Source organism: Salvelinus namaycush, chromosome 36 (genome assembly GCF_016432855.1).
Source record: "Salvelinus namaycush isolate Seneca chromosome 36, SaNama_1.0, whole genome shotgun sequence".
In the NCBI taxonomy this organism is placed as follows: domain Eukaryota; kingdom Metazoa; phylum Chordata; class Actinopteri; order Salmoniformes; family Salmonidae; genus Salvelinus; species Salvelinus namaycush.
Genome location: NC_052342.1, coordinates 11,315,754 through 11,335,603, shown reverse-complemented (window position 1 = coordinate 11,335,603; position 19,850 = coordinate 11,315,754).

Sequence of the window (19,850 nt, the reverse complement as noted above, 5' to 3'; positions counted from 1 at the left end):
GCAGTTTGTTTAGACGATTTTAAAGCTAAATAGGTACTTAACATGCTGATATTGAATTTGGTATTATGGTGTGTAGTTATGTTTGCTTGCTAGCCAGCCAGCCCATAGAGAGAGCATTACATTGTGGGTTTTGTAGTCGATTTTAAACTGCAACCGATTTACACGACTTTCATGTTACCAACCGTACTATAAAGACAAAGTGAAACATTGGTTCACAAAAAATAACTAACACTGTAAATTATAGGAATTTGTGGTTTTGGGTGGAATATTCCTTTAAAAGCAAGATTTGTTTGTTTTGTCTTCTCTCTTGCTTCCTTCCTTTCTCTCTCTAATCTGCGTATTTTCTCTAAAGGTCCGCTAGCGTCTGAGCTTTGAACTTCTTTTGCCCTGCAAAATGTCAATTAACCTGCCAATGGAAATCGGGGTGGCCTGACCGGAGGTTTGCCATCACCTTCAGGAAGCTTCACTGCAAGGCATTAGTGTTTTACTGCGACTAATCTGAAAGTGGACCTGGCAGCTTGGCTTTATGGGAAAAGCCAACATGTTGCCACCATGATTGTAATTTTCTTCTCTCTCCCTCGGAGACACTTTTACTTGCCAATGTGTCTGTGTCACATAGTCATTACATTGCTCTCGTTTCATGCAGCAAGTGGGAGAGGTACTTGTGTCTTCTCTGCCAGATAGCCTTAGGATAGAAGGGACATGTGAAATCTCACTGCCCCCTATTGTTGAACTACACCAAGGACTTTGTCTTGACATGCCCTAACATGTCCTAACATAATACAGGGAGCGTCCTCTTTATTATGAGACTTGAAAGTGATTTCCTATGGTAAAATAAATACTGATCTTATTCCATATCGTAATATGGTACAATATCAGCCAACTCAAATTTCAGAGGGCAAGTAACAAGATAAAGATCTGACCCAAGTCAGATATAAACAACAAATAAAACAAACATGTATCAGAATCTACAGCATCTCATCATACAACCTGGGGAAGGTTGCTGGCGAGAGCTTTTTCAGTGTGGTATCATATCTTTAGCCTAGCCTCCAGTCTGCTCTCTCTGGGTACTTCATTAAGCCACCCTGTCAAATCTCAACATTTGGCAAATACCCAGAACGAACTACACCCCTACCGCTTTACTTCCCCAGCCAGCTCGTATTTAGGTTTCCGCACAACTCTCAGGCTCCCAGTTTTTCAAATCTTCCAAAGCAATCAGATTTCACACTTTCTACTGACCCAAATTAGTGGCTTCTTCTTATAATCTACTAGCCCAAGTTAGATACTTTTTCTTATAATCCAGTTCCTACAACTTGTCAGGATGAAGGTGAACAGAGGCCTGGGGGCTTGAGTGTGCATGTGTGTCTCCACACAAGTTCATATGGGGGAGGGTGGTCTAACCAGGGGAGAACGACTTCCCCCTCACATTGAGGATTTCAAGTTGAAAGCTGTCTGCAGGTATAAGCTACTGCAGGTATTGTTTCCAGAAAACAGGATCCCCCATTATTGTGAGTGGGGAAATAACCATCTTCGTGTTCAATATTCTTGGATAACAAAAACATTCCTCAACACAATCATGGTACCAATAATTGCTTTTATTTCACCAGATGAATGTCATTAAACCGATACTTTAAAATCACACACAGGCAAAGTTATCCCGATAATTTAGTTGCTAATGGCAACTTGAGATACTCCATGAGAGTGGGCAGCACTCTGCTAGCCTGCAACTTCACTTCGTAGAATAGCTCAAACTGCGCATGCAATGTTTCCAAAAACTCCTACATGTACCAAGATGGCAACACGCTGAAATGACACTTCCTGATCACCAAATGCATCACTGAGCATTCTCATAGGAAATAACAAGTTGATGTCATCGATGGCTTCGTCCATCTTTTTTACAGTCTATGGGTTTAACAGATTAAGGAAAATACCAAAAAAACGGAGAGAAATACAGAAAGGGAGGGAATGGAAAGGATATAGACAGAAACGGATATGGTTCAGAAAGAGAGTTCTGGAGGGGAAGAGAAATTGAGACACAGAAAGAGGAGGAATAACACCAGGAGAAACAACAAGGTTGGAAAGGAAGTTAAAAAAAAAAGATGAGAGATGATCTAGAGGAGGAGGATGTGATGGAAGGATGAGCAGAGGAGGGAGAAGGAGGCAGAGCGAGGGAAGGGGTAAATATAGCAAGGGGAAAGAGATTGAGGGAGGTTGACAGAGTAAAAAATCACATGGAGATGGAGTGTAGCGAGAGAGGGAGAGGGGAAAAGAGAGAGAGAAGGGAGGGGGAAATGAAAAAGCAGAAGCCTGCCTCTGACAGTGTGCTCAGCCTGGCTGATGGCTCCTAATGAAGTAAGTCAGCTGCAGAGGAGGAGCCGCCTGACAGGCAGCGAGTCAGAAGAGGAAACACACACATACACAACTCTCTGAGTCAGCCAAGACTCAAACACCCAAACTCTGTCTTTGACAGACAACCCATGCAATCAGGAGGAGACTTCTACCCAAATGGCAGGAAAGACAGAGATGGACACCTTACTTCCTTTTAGTTTTCTATGTTACGTCTCATCAATAGGGGTTTTGTGATCATCTAGGGGAGTTTACTCACCCTTGGAGTTAAAGAAAATAGTAACCCCTCAATTAATCACAAGCCTGACACCTAATCAATGAATTGTGGCGTCTAGTACACTCGTCTACCTCGATTGCAACCGTACCATTGACAGACTTGATATAATTGATGACAGCGAATCACTAGTCTCATAGGAACTTTACAAAGGCACCATCACATCTCTATCAGTCTTTCATTATTTCCTTCCCCTCTTCTCCTTCTCAAATGAAAAGTAGTCAGCTGGCACGTCAGTTTGTTTTTAGTCAAAACACGGTCAACTACCTCGCAACGCCAACCTGAAAATAGGAACATAGATTGGAGAAGACGTGAGCCGTGCAATTTCCATTCAGTCTGGTTCTCTCCTAGACGCGAATGGAGACAGTCCTGAGATCAATACACTATTTGTGCATAGAAATTGTGCAGGGAGGGTAGGCCAATTAGCTATGATTAGCTAAATGGGCTACGGTCGAGACATCGCAATTACTACAACAAATAACAAACTATAAATACATTTCTAGGCTGATTGCATGCAGGGATTATTGAGATTAGGGGTCCTTATCTTGTAGATTAAATGTATTTTTGTGAGAAATATCTTTAACCTGCTTATTATGGATTCTGTTATAATTTTGGAGAGACAGGCGACTGTTTAAGAGACGTAACAGGGCGTTAGTTTTCATTGTCCTCTGCTGCCCTCTAGGGGACAAGTAGGTGAAAAAGTAGTTTCTTCTAAATCAAATCAAATCCAATTATATTTGTCACATACACATGTTTAGCAGATGGTATTGCGGGTGTAGCAAAATGCTTGTGTTTCTAGCTCCAACAGTGTGGTAATATCTAACAAGTAATATCTAACAATACACACAATCTAAAGTAATGGAATGAAATTAAGAATATATACATATTTGGATGAGCAATGTCAGAGCAGCATAGACTAAGATACAGTAGAATAGGATAGAATACAGTATATATGTGTGAGACGAGAAATGCAAAATATGTAAACATTATTAAAGTGACTAGTGTTCCATTATTAAAGTGGCCAGTGATTTCAAGTCTATGTACACTACCGTTCAAAAGTTTGGGGGCACTTAGAAATGTACTTGTTTTTGAAAGAAAAGCAAATTTTTTGTCCATTAAAATAACATCAAATTCATCGGAAATACAGTGTAGACATTGTTAATGTTGTAAATGACTATTGTAGCTGGAAACGGCTGATTGTTAATGGAATAGCTACATAGGCGTACAGAGGCCCATTATCAGCAAACATCACTCCTGTGTTCCAATGGCACGTTGTGTTAGCTAATCAAAGTTTATAATTTTAAAAGGTTAATTGATCATTAGAAAACCCTTTTGCAATTATGTTAGCACAGCTGAAAACTGTTGTCCTGATTAAAGAAGCAATAAAACTGGCCTTCTTTAGACTAGTTGAGTATCTGGAGCATCAGCATTTGTGGGTTCGATTACAGGCTCAAAATGGCCAGAAACAAACACCTTTCGTCTGAAACTTGTCAGTCTATTCTTGTTTTGAGAAATTAAGACTATTCCATGCGAGAAATTGCCAAGAAACTGAAGAACTCGTACAACGCTGTGTACTACTCCCTTCACAGAACAGCTCAAACTGGCTCTAACCAGAATAGAAAGAGGAGTGGGAGGCCCCGGTGCACAATTGAGCAAGATGACAAGTACACTAGAGTGTCTAGTTTGAGAAACAGACACCTCACAAGTCCTCAACTGGCAGCTTCATTAAATAGTACCCGCAAAACACCAGTCTCAATGTCAACAGTGAAGAGGCGACTCCGGGATGCTGGCCTTCTAGGCATCAAACCCACAAATGCTGATGCTCCAGATACTCAACTAGTCTAAAGAAGACCAGTTTTATTGCTTCTTTAATCAGAACAACAGTTTTCAGCTGTGCTAACATAATTGCAAAAGGGTTTTCTAATGATCAATTAGCCTTTCAAATGATAAACTTGGATTAGCTAACACAACGTGCCATTGGAACACAGGAGTGATGATTGCTGATAATGGGCCTCTGTACGCCTATGTAGATTTTCCGTTTCCAGCTACAATAGTCATTTAAAACATTAACAATGTCTACACTGTATTACTGATCAATTTGATGTCATTTTAATGGCCAAAAAATGTGCTTTTCTTTCAAAAACAAGGACATTTCTAAGTGACCCCAAACTTTTGAACGGTAGTTTACTGTATATACGGCAGCAGCCTCTAATGTGCTAGTGATGGCTATTTAGCAGTCTGATGGCCTTGAGATAGAAGCTGTTTTTCAGTCTCTCTGTCCCAGCTTTGATGCACATGTACTGACCTCGCCTTCTGGATGATAGCGGGCTGAACAGGCAGTGGCTCGGATGGTTGTTGTCCTTGATTATCTTCCCTGATGTAGGATGTAGAGATGGACGGAGGGATGGAAGATAGAAAGAGGAATACAAGAGGAAAGACAAAGCAAAGAATGCTAGATTGGCTTCGAGAAAGGATGTGATGCATATCGGCTGGAACAGTTCAAAAGCATGCTTGTGAAACACAATAACTACGCCTCCCAATCTGATAATCCGGACAATATTTAATAATAAGCAGTGCCCTTAAAGGAATAATTCACTCAAAACCATATTTTGGTATTTTTTTCATTAGTCCACTGTTGATACAGTCCCAAAATGTTTTGTATGTCAGGAATCACGTTTTCAAGATTTAGGACTTTGAAAAAACTAATTGTAACTTGCCCCATCATCATGATGATGCAAAATGTATCGTCTTGTGGCAAATTACAATTTTCCTTTTGAAAGTCTAAATCTGGAAAAGATGATTGTTGACATGCAAAACATTTTGGGACAGTGGACTAATGAAAAAAAATAACAAAAGATTGTTTTTGAGTGGATTATTCCTTTAATCTGGATTTTGTTCCATGGTGCCAATAATATTACATATGGTCTTATACTGCCCCAGAATCACATTAAGGCATTCGCAGCTTAGCATGGGTTTATCTAGCTTGGCTAGAAAGGAGTTTAAATGCTTTCCCCATTTGTTTCCAGGTGTTCAATATTCCAGGGGCCTTTGAGGGGAAAAGGTGATGCTTATCTGTGACAGAGCGTCAAGAGCTGCGCAGTTCCTGTGACATCTCGGACTCCGCCGCCTTTTAGTTAGTCAATAAGACGGACTGGGGATATGCCACACAGTGTTGGCTGTCTCTATGCAATGTTGTTGGTCAAAAAGGGTATTATTTTTAAGGTTATGTGTGGGGAACCGAGGGCTGGATTCAATCCGTAATGCAGAAGTGGCGTGGAAGATCTGCGTTATAGCTCAATTGAAATTGAAAAGCAATGTTCCCATGTTCGCAGAGAATGCATTCACTGTAAATGCTGCATGTCTGCTCAATCGGAAATTACCTTTAAATTTGAACTCGGATCTTCAGCAATATGGATTGAATCCAGCCCCAGGCTATAGATAGACCACAATATACACTGTACTGTATGTATTTTTTAAGTGAGAGCCCCAAAATAAGGGTATTTTTCATCAAGAAACTATAACACAATGGTATATAGCACAAGACATTGTGAAGTACAGTATCAGATAGTTTGTTGGTGTCCATTACCAAAATGGACACCAAACACATCTTGAATTTAATTTATTAATATTCACCAATTTGCGCCAATAATATCAGTCTTGTCTGATTTTATTTCTATTGATGTCTGTAAACAGGAAGTTGCCCTGGGAAACTTGATGCCATCTTGCTGGGTCTACCTTGATGATAATGATGTCATCTTACTGGGTCTACCTATAAGCAGAAAACTTAAAAATATCTGAAGTGAGACACTATTCAGCCAACTCTCTTTGGGGATGCCAAACATCAAGTTAGTGCAAGCCTGGGGGTCAGGGGAGCTGTCACCTGCTAAACGAGTGGTGGCCCGCTTGCTCTCCAGACCACGTCCCGTCTCGGTAGCGCACCGTCTGGGGAGTCCATCTCTGCCCATAAATGAACAAAGCCTTGAGTGAGCTCTTCATCAGTGTGGACCTTCCTTTGTCAAGTGTTTAGTCAGTTAATTACCTGAGGGACCAGTCCATCTGGTAACCAATAAGCATATCATTTGCCTGCCTGTTTCCCTGCAGGGGTTTGGGGCCAACACAGTGACTTTTAGATAGTGTAATTGGTGAGCATGACACTAGCACCTGTGTTGGAACATGCAACATCTTCCAAGAGAATTTATGTAGGACTCCAGAAATATGGGTATTAATCAAATGTTATAGTTGCTTTGTAGTCAACTGTCAAGGTCATGGTTGAATAGTGTATGCAATTGAGGTATAGACAGAAATACCCTTAATTCCTTTACATGTTTGATGATCCCTCATCCATCTGAAAGAGTTGGATGGAATTAGTAATATGGTACAGGAGGTTAAAATGTTACAGTAGGGTCAGCCAAACAAAGTATCTCAGTACATGGATCTTTAATCCTGGCACGATTCCTCCAAGTAGTGCTTAGTTGTGAATCATGAATAACAATGGCTTGATGGGCAGGTTTCATTGGAAAACGTGCAGCTGCAGTTAACAGTTTAGATTCATTCTGACTGCTGAACTCAGAAAACACGGTCAGCCCCAGTAAGACCACAAGATGGTACAATGTCAGTAGAAGTTGAGAGTGCACACTGGCAAGATTTGCTGTACTATACATGTCACCACGACTGTCTAAACAAAGTTGTTGTGTGTATTAATCCTTTTTCATCTCTCATGGGCCCTGTGATGTATAACACGTGTTAAAACAGTTTTTATCCACATAAATAATAGCACAAGTATGTAGGAGACACAGCACAATGGTTGTGTTAACATTTATGTGTGGACAAACTCTCCATTGTATCACAAAAATAGCAGTTGTATCAAATGTGTTGCACATCAGTTGTACAACTTGAGTGTGTGCTTGGCCATGGTGTGGGGCTACATCACTACACATCCAATGGTGTGACAAACAATGTGAGATGCACATTGAGATCCATATCACTTTAGGGTTCTGTCTGATAAAAAAAGTTGATACAGTGCAATAATTTCTCCAAAAATATAATTTAGCTACAATATTTTGCACACTGTACAGTTAATTGAATGAACATGTCATTTAGAACTGTACAGGAATGTATTGTGTTGTTGTGGGCCTTGCTTCAGACAACGGTGACCATATATTTAACTTCAGTTAAAATTTTAAATCCATGACTTAAATAGAACTGTAGAACTATAAGATTTTTTAAAAAGTTCAGTTGTGAGGGAACTCCATAAATTCTGCGTCAGTTCAGTTGTGAGGGATCTCCAGTTCAGTCGTTTTGTATTTTTAAACCTTTGTTACGGAGTCTAGTTGATAGGTATTCGACTAGCCGGACTGTTCCCCGGACTCCACGTGTAGGGATTTGTACAATGCTTAACAAGGCTATTGAACTTGACATTGGTGTCTGTCTTTATTCCTTTATCTAACATATCATACTGAAACATGGTATCAGAAGTGGCTCGGAAAACACACATTTGTTATTTTTGTAGCTAAGTACATTATAGGCGCAGTTACGTTCCATATGCGAACACACGCCGTTTCCTACTCACAACACTGATCAACTCGTTGCTAGCTGGCTAGCTAGCATCACTACCTACCTCGATGACTGAAGGCAAAGAAATCTCCTATTCCATTGCTATGGCAGCGAACATTCCACCACCAAATCCCATGGTTCTCACAGGGGACTGGAATACTAATTGGGACAACTTCCGGGATGAATTCGAGGACTATGCGCTGGCGACCGGTCTACATGAGAAACCCAACGAGGTACAAGCGGCAACTCTGAGGAGTTTAATGGGCAGCGAATGCAGGCATATCTACCGGCACAATCTCACCCTCACGGCACGACAACAGTGTGATGCAAAGGCTATATTGGATGCATTGGAGAATTACTTCAAACCCGCCAGAAACGTCATTTACGAGCGGTTCGTTTTCGGAAGCTGCAAACAGGAAGAGGGTGAGTCAGTACACAACTTTATAACCCGTTTGAGAGAAAAATCCACCACTTGTGAATACGGGGGATTGAAAGATGAATTGATTCGTGACAAAATAGTACTGGGAATTGCAAATGAGGATACGCGCCGGCGTCTACTGAGAGAGAGAGGCTTAACATTAGTAACTGCCATCGAAATGTGCCGAGAATGAATGAGAGCAATGGAAACGGAAACCCCACGCTCCGACGTTGATACTGTTCACGCTGTTGCTAGGCAGACATTCAGACAAAACCAATCGAGGCAGAGTAATTCACCACGAACGGTGAACACAGAGAGCCCTGTAGCATGTACATACTGTGGGAATACACACACACATGGCAAAGAGGACTGCCCTGCCTACGGAAAACCATGCAGAGCTTGTGGAACTAATAATCACTTTGCAAAAGTGTGTCTCAAAAGCAAAAGAAGGGTGAGTGAGGGCAAGATTCACTGTGTTGATGATGTCACTTAATGTCCAGAGCGGAACAGTGAAAGTGACATTTACATGCATGAATCCATTGGGGCTGTACACTCAAGAGGGAAGAAATGGTTTGTGACACTACGATTACACAACAAGCAACAACAATGTCAACTGGATTCCGGGGCTACATGCAACGTAATGAGCTACAAAGACAAAATCAATCTGGCACCTGACACACATCTATTGCCCAGCGATACTAGACTAAAGCTGTACTCAGGAGAACTAATGAGCTCTATGGGCACCTTTGAGACCGAATGTGTTATTTGGGGACACAAACACAAGCTAGAGTTTGACATTGTGAAAACCAGTCAACATCCTCTCCTCTCAGGCTCTACATGCGAACGCTTGGGACTGATGCAGTTCACTGTACCAAATGACCTGCACATTGTGGATCATGTCCAGCATGGACCCCTGTCCAAAGAACAACTACTCAGCAGATATGACGATGTATTCAACATGCCTGTTGAATCAGTGCCTGGGGAGGTACACTTTGAATTGGATGAGAGCATCACTCCAGTCCAGTGTGCTCCTCGCAATGTGCCCATTGCAATGAAAGTGGCTGTGAAGGCCAAGCTGGACAAGTATGAGGCCGATGGCCACATGACATCTGTGACTGAACCAACTGACTGGATCAGCAATATGGTCATAGTGAAAAAAACAGAGAAGCTGAGGGTCTGCATTGACCCAAAGCATCTGAACCAAGCACTGAAACGATCCCACTACATCATGCCGACACTAGAGGATGTCCTCTATAAGCTTCCCAAGGCCAGGATTTTCACCTTGGTGGATGCCCGAGATGCATTCCTTCAATGCAAGCTGTACGAAGAAAGCAGCTTCATGACTACCTTCTGGACCCCCTGGGGTCGGAAACGCTGGCTCAAGCTCCCGTTTGGTGTCTCAGTGGCGCCTGAGGTATACCAACGCAAGCAGCACGAGTTACTGGCTGGGCTCAAGGGCATTGAACCCATCGCCGATTATGTTCTGATCGTAGGCTGTGGTGACACAGACGAAGAAGCAGAACGCGACCACGATGTGACACTCCTGGCACTGATGGAGCGCTGCCAATCAGTTAAGCTTCGTCTTGGCCTGAAGAAGCTGCAGTTCAAGGTGAAAGACGTCCACTTCCATGGCCACATTCTCTCGGCAAAAGGCCTGAAGCCGGACCCAGACAAGGTCCGAGTGATCCTCGACATGCCAAACCCGTCTGATGCAAAAGGAGTACAGCGTCTCATCGGTTTTGCAAACTATCTTGCAAAGTTCATGCCACACCTATCAGCAGTCTGTGAGCCTCTGCGCCGGTTGCTGGACAAAGACACACCATGGCACTGGCTACCCAAACACGAGGCCGCAGTGCAGGAGATGAAGTCTCTGGCTTCATCCATGCCAGTGTTGCGCTACTACGACGTCACGGAGCCTGACACAATCCAGAGCGACTCCAGCCAAAGGGGACTTGGATGCTGCCTTATGCAGAAAGGCCAGCCCGTTGCGTTTGCCTCGAGAGCGCTCACCCCCACCGAACAAAACTATGCACAAATTGAGAAAGAGTGCCTCAGCATCGTCTTCTCCTGCCAGCGATTCCATCACTACTTATATGGTCGAGAGCTGGTCACCGCTGAAACTGACCACAAACCACTCATTGCCATATTCAGTAAACCTCTCCTCAACGCGCCCAAGAGGCTTCAAAGCATGCTCCTGACTCTGCAAAACTACAGCCTGAAGGTCATTTACAAGCCAGGACCAGAGATGTACATCAGCGACACACTGAGCAGGGCAACAGCACAATCTACAGGCAGAGGCACTGTCTATCAGCGGCAGGCCATCTGTTCGCTACAGCAGGAACAACAAGATGTTCAACAGATCAATCAGGCAGACTACTTAAACGTCACAGATCACCGCCTAGCCCAGATCAGGCCACACAATGACAAGGACGAACACCTACAGTCACTGAAGTCCATGGCTCTCACAGGTTGGCCATACCTGAAAGAGGAGACACCTTTCACAGTGAGAGAATACTGGACCTTTCGAGATGAGATCGGAAAATGGTGTCTTGTTCAGAGGTCAGAAGGTCATTATTCCCAAATCACTACGTCCAGAGATGCTTACCGGCATACACTCCAGTCACGTTGGAGGTGACGCATGCTACCGCCAGGCTCGTGAAACATTATACTGGCCAAACATGCAAGCAGAAATTAAAGACTTTGTCAGCAACTGTACCACATGCAACGAGTACGCTCATGAACAGCAAAAGGAAACCATGATGTCACACGAACTGCCCACAAGGGCCTGGCAAATCGTCAGCATGGACTCATTCAGCCACAGACAAAAGGACTATCTTCTCATCGTTGATCACTACTCTGACTTTTGGGAAATTGAACTGCTCCCTGACTTATCTGCAGAGACGGTCATAAAGCGCTGCAAGGCGCAGTTTGCAAGGCAAGGTCAGCCTGACAAGGTAATCACGGACAATGGCCCACAATTCACTGCACAGTTCAAGCGTTTTTCGCCTCAGAATGGGAGTTTGACCACGTGACCTCCTCTCCAAGACACCCAAAAGCAAATGGCAAGGCAGAGTCAGCTGTCAAGATTGCAAAAAACCTGTTAAGCAGGGCCTTGCGCGACAGCAACGACCCATGGAAAGCGATCTTACAGTTGAGGACCACACCCACCGAAAACATGGACAGCAGCCCAGCACAACGCCTTCTGTCCAGACGTCTGAAGACTACCATCCCCGTAGCTAACAAGCTACTTGAGCCCTGCGTCATGGTTGGCGTCACGGACAAACTGCGTCACAGAAAGCAGCTCGCTAAGTGCTTCTACGACCGGACTGCTCGAGACCTACCAGAGCTGGAGGTGGGTGAAACGATAAGGATGAAATCGCTGCCGGGAGACTACACAGGACTTTGGAGGCTGGGCACATGCCTACAGAGTTGCACCACGTTCTTACCTGGTGAATGTTGGTGGCTCCCTCTATCGTCGCAATCGGGTAGTCTGCGCGTAGCAGAGCAGACAAACCAGAACACGCCATACACTCACCTAGATGAGCTGGATCACAGTCCAGGCCTAAGGGTAAGGGGCGCAGAATTGAGACATGAGCCAACTGAAGGTGAGGCTTCTACCCCACCAAGCTCTCCAGCTCGTGGCCCTAATCCTACCCCTGTCAGAGCCAATACTTACTCACGGGTGGGTCGGCTGTGCAAGCCACCGGACAGGCTTACGCTGTAAGCAAGAGACTGTTAACTTGTCCTCTGTTAATAAAAAATAAAAAAAAGAAGAAAGATGACAACTGAAGTAAAAAGAAAATGTCATGCTTTTTCAATTGTTATGACTTGACTGTTAAGAACTTAATGTCATGCCGTTATGTTTGCACTTTCTATTGAAAAGGATGATGTTACGGAGTCTAGTTGATAGGTATTCGACTAGCCGGACTGTTCCCCGGACTCCACGTGTAGGGATTTGTACAATGCTTAACAAGGCTATTGAACTTGACATTGGTGTCTGTCTTTATTCCTTTATCTAACATATCATACTGAAACAACCTTGGCTATGTCCCAGTTCTCTCTCATCCCTCCCCAAGTGTGCACTAGTTCACTTCCCTTTTCTGAATTGAAAGGAAATTACTAGTATAATACATTTTGGGGAACTCCCACAAGCCCATGCATAAACTAATCCAATGCTTTTAGATGTGTGGACTAATGAAGGAGTGCACACTTCAGAGCCTTATACTACGAATGTAGCTTGAGGAGTTTGCGAGGTAACTTTGATAAACTCTGGCTAATTCACAACATCCATACTACCGCAAATTGGAGCCCGGAACAGTCCAAATCAAAGTATGGGAAACGGAGCATGGAGGGCCGGTCTCATGCACGATTTAACTGAAATATTTCCAGGATTGTTGACGTAATATGACCCAACCACATAAACAACAACATTTCTAGAAAACAACGGCGACTTGTTTTGAGCTAAAGCGAGAGCTCCGACTTTGGAATGAAAAGTTGGCCACGCACATCTCATATGTTGCCTGACTACAATATTTTATCATGATACGTTAATAAATAGATACAGTGGTCATTTTGGTATGTTTAAGTGCCTAGAATATCTATTGTAGTGTGCATAAACCACAAGCTAACTGACAAAAAATTGATAGCTAGCTAGCTAACCACAAATAATTTATAGCTGACGATTGCCATCCAATTTTCATAACATTAGTTTTAGGTTGTAAAACTAGCTGGCGAGCTGGATTATTATGATTCACATATTGCTAGCTGATAATGATGACGTTACAACCTTGCATTTGCTTTATGTAGCCTAGTTATCTTGTTTCATCTGTATTAGTCAAAGGAAATGCAGTAGCAGAGGAGTGCAGCGCTTCTCAAATGTGCAGTACCAGTCAAATGTTTGGACACACCTACTCATTCAAGGGTTTTTCTTAATTTTTTACTATTTTCTACATTGTAGAATAATAGTGAAGACATGAACAACAACAAAAAATACACATGGAATTATGTAGTAACCCAAAAAGTGTTAAACAAATCTAAATATATTTCATATTTGAGATTCTTTAAAGTAGCCACTCTTTGCCTTGATGACAGCTTTGCATACTCTTGGCATTCTCTCTACCAGCTTCATGAGGTAGTCACCTGCAATGCATTTTAATTAACAGGTGTGCCTTCATTTGTGGAATTTCTTTCCTTCTTAATGCGTTTCAGCCAATCAGTTGTGTTGTGACAAGGTAGGGGTGGTATACAGAAGATAGCCCTATTTGGTAAAAGACCAAGTCTATATTATGGCAAGAACAGCTCAAATAAGCAAAGAGAAACGACAGTCCATCGTTACTTTAAGACATGAAGGTCAGTCAATCCGGAAATTTCAACAACTTTGAAAGTTTCTTCAAGTGCAGTCACAAAAACCCTGAAGCATTATGATGAAACTGGCTCTCATGAGGACCGCCACAGGAAAGGAAGACCCAGAGTTACCTCTGCTGCAGAGGATAAGTTCATTAGAGTTACCAGCCTTAGAAAATGCAGCCCAAATAAATTCTTCACAGAGTTCAAGTAACAGACATCAACATCAACTGTTCAGAGACTGCATGAATCAGGCCTTCATGGTGGAATTGCTGTAAAGAAACCACTACCAAAGGACACCAATAAAAAGAAGAGACTTGCTTGGGCCAATAAACACGAGCAATGGGCATTAGACCAGTGGAAATCTGTCCTTTGCTCTTATTAGTCCAAATTTTTGATTTTTGGTTCCAACCTCCGGGTCTTTGGGCGATGCAGAGTAGGTGAACGGATGATATCCGCGGTTCTTGCCATAATATGGACTTGGTCTTTTACCAAATAGAGCTATCTTCTGTGTACCACCCCTACATTGTCACAACACAACTGATTGGCTCAAACGCATTACGGAGGAAAGAAATTCCACAAATGAACTTTTAACAAGGCACAACTGTTAATTGAAATGCATTACAGGTGACTACCTCATGAAGCTGGATGACAGAATGCCAATAATGTGCAAAGCTGTCAAGGCAAAGGGTGTCTACTTTGAAGAATCTCAAATATTAAATATGTTGATTTGTTAAACACTTTTTTGGTTACTACGTGATTCCATATGTGTTACTTCATAGTGTTGATGTCTTCACTATTATTCTGCAATGTAGAAAACAGTAAAAATAAAGAAAAACCTTTGAATGAGTAGGTGTATCCAAACGTTTGACTGGTACTGTATATTAATAGCCTATGGAAGTCCAGAGAGGACATACAGTTAAATTCGGAAGTTTACATACACTTAGGTTGGAGTCATTAAAACTTGTTTTCAACTACTCCAAAAATTTCTTGTTAACAAACTATAGTTTTGGCAAGTCGGTTAGGACATCTACTTTGTGCATGACACAAGTTATTTTTCTGTGCCTTTAAACAGCTTGGAAAATTCCATAAAATTATGTCATGGCTTTAGAAGCTTCTGATAGGCTTATTGACATAATTTGAGTCAATTGGAGGTGTACCTGTGGATGTATTTCAAGGCCTACCTTCAAACTCAGTGCCTCTTTGCTTGACATCATGGGAGAATCAAAAGAAATCAGCCAAGACCTCAGAAAAAACCTTGTAGACCTGCAGTTTCCAAATGCCTGAAGGTACCACGTTCATCTGTACAAACAATAGTACGCATGTATAAACACTATGGGAGCATGCAGCCGTCATACCTCTCAGGAAGGAGACGCGTTCTGTCTCCTAGAGATGAACGTACTTTGGTGCGAAAAGTGCAAATCAATCCCAGAACAACAGCAAAGAACATTGTGAAGATGCTGGAGGAAACAGCTACAAACGTATCTATATCCACAGCAAAATGAGTCCTATATCGACATAACCTGAAAGGCCGCTCAGCAAGGAAGAAGCCACTGCTCCAAAACCGTCATAAAAAAGCCAGACTACGGTTTGCAACTGCACATGGGGACAAAGATCGTACTTTTTTCATGACCATCGTTATGTTTGCTTGCAAGCTGAAGAACACCATCCCAACCATGAAGCACTGGGGTGGCAGAATCATGTTGTGGGGGTTCTTTGCTGCAGCATAGACTGTTGCACTTCACAAAATAGATGGCATCATGAGGGTGGAAAATTATGTGGATATATTTAAGCAACATCTCAAGACATCAGTCAGGAAGTTAAATGTTGGTCGCTAATGGGTCTTCCAAATGGACATTGACCCCAAGCATACTTCCACAGTTGTGGCAAATTGGCCTAAGGACCGCAAAGCCCTGAACTCAATCCTATAGAAAATTTGTGGGCAGAACTGAAAAAGAGTGTGTGAGCAAGGAGGCCTACAATTCTGACTCAGTTACACCAGCTCTGTCAAGAGGAATGGGCCAAAATTCACCCAACTTATTGTGGGAAGCTTGTGGAAGGCTACCCGAAACGTTTGACCCAAGTTAAACAATTTAACGGCAATGCTACCAAATACTAATTGAGTGTATGTAAACTTCTGACCCACTGGGAATGTGATGAAAGAAATAAAAACTGAAATAAATCATTCTCTCTACTATTATTCTGACATTTCACATTCTTAAAATAAAGTGGTGATCCTAACTGACCTAAGACAGGTAATTTTTACTAGGATTAAATGTCAGGAATTGTGAAAAAAATGAGTTTAAATGTATTTGGCTAAGGTGTATGTAAACTTCTGACTTCAACTGTATGAATAAAACAAAGAATTCTCATTATATCGAGATCACAACTCATGTATCTCATGATCACTACATAACAAAAGTTGTTTCGTTGAGATCACAAGATAAGTCTTGTGATCGCGACATAACAAAAGTTGTTATAATCCCTGAACGATGCTTGACAGGCAGTTCTGTCTCCCAGGCTGCCACAACCTGCAAGGAATGACGCTGCTAACTTGGTTAGTCTTGTGAGATAGCTAGCTATGCTGGTTGTTAGCTTGCATAACTGATGTGTATAATTATAAAGAACACTTCATGTTTTGTGGATATTTACATTTACAGTGGGTGAGGTCCATTCCTGACAGGCTGATCAGAATCAATTTCAGCCTCAGAGGCTGAAAAGTCAAGGTGCTGCCTTGTAGGCTGTTTCATATGTACGGCTCCTTGAAGACAGCCTACAATAGCAGGATCCGGACTTATCAGCCTCTGAGGCTGCTACTGCATCTGATCAGCCTGTCAAGAATGGAGCTCATACACTCTGTAAATGTAAAATATTAAGCATCCCTTACAATTATACACATTAGTTTTGCAAGCTAACAACCAGCATAGACAACTTAAATACGTTATTTACATAAGTATTCAGACTCTTTGCTATGATACTTGAAATTGAGCTCAGATGCATCCTGTTTCCATTGATCATCCTTGAGATGTTTCTACAACTTGGAGTCCACCTGTGGTAAATTCAATTGATTGGACATGATTTGGAAAGGCACACACCTGTCTATTTAAGGTCCCACAGTTGACAGTGCATGTCAGAGCAAAAACCAAGCCATGAGGTCAAAGGAATTGTCTGTAGAGCTCCGAGACAGGATTGTGTTGAGGCACTGATCTGGGGAAGGGTACCAAACATTTCTGCAGCATTGAAGGTCCCCAAAAACACAGTGGCCTCCATCATTCTTAAATGGAAGAAGTGTGGAACCACCAAGTCTCTTCCTAGAGCTGGCTGCCCGGCCAAATTCCGCAATCGGGGGAGAAGGGCCTTGGTCAGGGAGGTGACCAAGAACCCGATGGTCACTCTGACAGAGCTCCAGAGTTCCTCTGTGGAGATGGCAGAACCTTCCAGAAGGACAACCATCTCTGCAGCACCCCAACAATCAGGCCTTTATGGTAGAGTGGCCAGACGGAAGCCACTCCTCAAGCCCGCTTGGAGTTTGCCAAAAGGCACCTAAAGACTCAAGACCATGAAAACCTAGATTCTCTGGTCTGATGAAACCAAGATTGAACTCTTTGGCCTGAATGCCAAGCTTCACGTCTGGAGGAAACATGGCACTATCCCTACGGTGAAGCATAGTTGTGGCAGTATCATGCTGTGGGGATGTTTTTCAGCGGCAGGGACTGGGAGAGTAGTCAGGATCGAGGGAAAGATATTCTGAGCAAAGTACAGAGAGATCCTTGATGAAAACCTGCTCCAGAGCACTCAGGACCTCAGACTGGGGGCGAAGGTTCACCTTCCAACAGGACAACGACCCTAAGCACACAGTCAAGACAATGCAGGAGTGACTTCGGGACAAGTCTCTAAATGTCCTTGAGTGGCCCAGCCAGAACAGGGACTTGAACACGATCAAACACCTCTGAAGAGACCTGAAAATAGCTGTGCAGTGACACTCCCCACCCAACCTGACAAAGCTTGAGAGGATCTGCAGAGAATGGGAGAATCTTCTCAAATACAGGTGGACCAAGCTTGTAGCGTCATACTCAAGACTTGAGGCTGTAAATCGCTGCCAAAGGTGATTCAACAAAGTACTGAGGAAAGGGTCTGAATACTTATGTACAGTGGGGCAAAAAAGTATTTAGTCAGCCACCAATTGTGCAAGTTCTCCCACTTTAAAAAGATGAGAGAGGCTTGTAATTTTCATCATAGGTTAAAATACTTATTTTCCACCATAATTTGCAAATAAATTCATAAAAAATCCTACAATGTGATTTTCTGGATTTTTTCTCCTCGTTTTGTCTGTCATAGTTGAAGTGTACCTATGATGAAAATTACAGGCCTCTCTCATCCTTTTAAGTGGGAGGACTTGCACAATTGGTGGCTGACTAAATACTTTTTTGCCCCACTGTAAATGTAATATTTCCTTTTTTTTATACTTTTGCAAAAATGTATAAAAAACATGTGTGTACATTGAAGGGGATGGGGAACTATTTAATACATTTTATAACAAGGCTGTAACGTAACAAAATGTGGAAAAAGTCAAGGGGTCTGAATACTTTTTGAATGTACTATGTCCTCTCTGGACTTCCGTAATAGCCTGCTGAATTTGCAAGATAACTTTTCTTTCATTTTGATTTCAGCACAAATTAAAATGTGGCACTGACTTGCCCATTGATTGATGCTTCATTATCTCAATGAAGAGTTCGGCGTGCGACATGCCTGTGCATTTACAAGCCTGCTGGAGTTAGTGGAAGGCAGACGAGCATTATCACCTTCGTAGAACAGATGAAGCCTGAGCTGGAATGGGAAGTTAACTGAAGCTGGCTAGCTTTAGAAAACCCTGAATAGATCTAACTTTCTTCGTAGTATACTCCTCTGGAGAAAGGAGACATTATTGGTACACACCCTTTGTATATACACTGCTCAAAAAAATAAAGGGAACACTAAAATAACACATCCTAGATCTGAATGAATGAAATATTCTTATTAAATACTTTTTTCTTTACATAGTTGAATGTGCTGACAACAAAATCACACACAAATTATCAATGGAAATCAAATGTATCAACCCATGGAGGTCTGAATTTGGAGTCACACTCAAAATTAAAGTGGAAAACCACACTACAGGCTGATCCAACTTTGATGTAATGTCCTTAAAACAAGTCAAAATGAGGCTCAGTAGTGTGTGTGGCCTCCACGTGCCTGTATGACCTCCCTACAACGCCTGGGCATGCTCCTGATGAGGTGGCGGATGGGTCTCCTGAGGGATCTCCTCCCAGACCTTGACTAAAGCATCCGCCAACTCCTGGACAGTCTGTGGTGCAACGTGGCATTGGTGGATGGAGCGAGACATGATGTCCCAGATGTGCTCAATTGGATTCAGGTCTGGGGAACGGGCGGGCCAGCCCATAGCATCAATGCCTTCCTCTTGCAGGAACTGCTGACACATTCCAGCCACATGAGGTCTAGCATTGTCTTGCATTAGGAGGAACCCATGGCCAACCGCACCAGCATATGGTCTCACAAGGGGTCTGAGGATCTCATCTCGGTACCTAATGGCAGTCATGCTACCTCTGGCGAGCACATGGAGGGCTGTGCGGCCCCCAAAGAAATGCCACCCCACACCATGACTGACCCACCGCCAAACCGGTCAAGCTGGAGGATGTTGCAGGCAGCAGAACGTTCTCCACGGCGTCTCCAGACTCTGTCACGTCTGTCACATGTGCTCAGTGTGAACCTGCTTTCATCTGTGAAGAGCACAGGGCACGAGTGGCGAATTTGCCAATCTTGGTGTTCTCTGGCAAATGCCAAACGTCCTGCACGGTGTTGGGCTGTAAGCACAACCCCCACCTGTGGATGTCGGGCCCTCATACCACCCTCATGGAG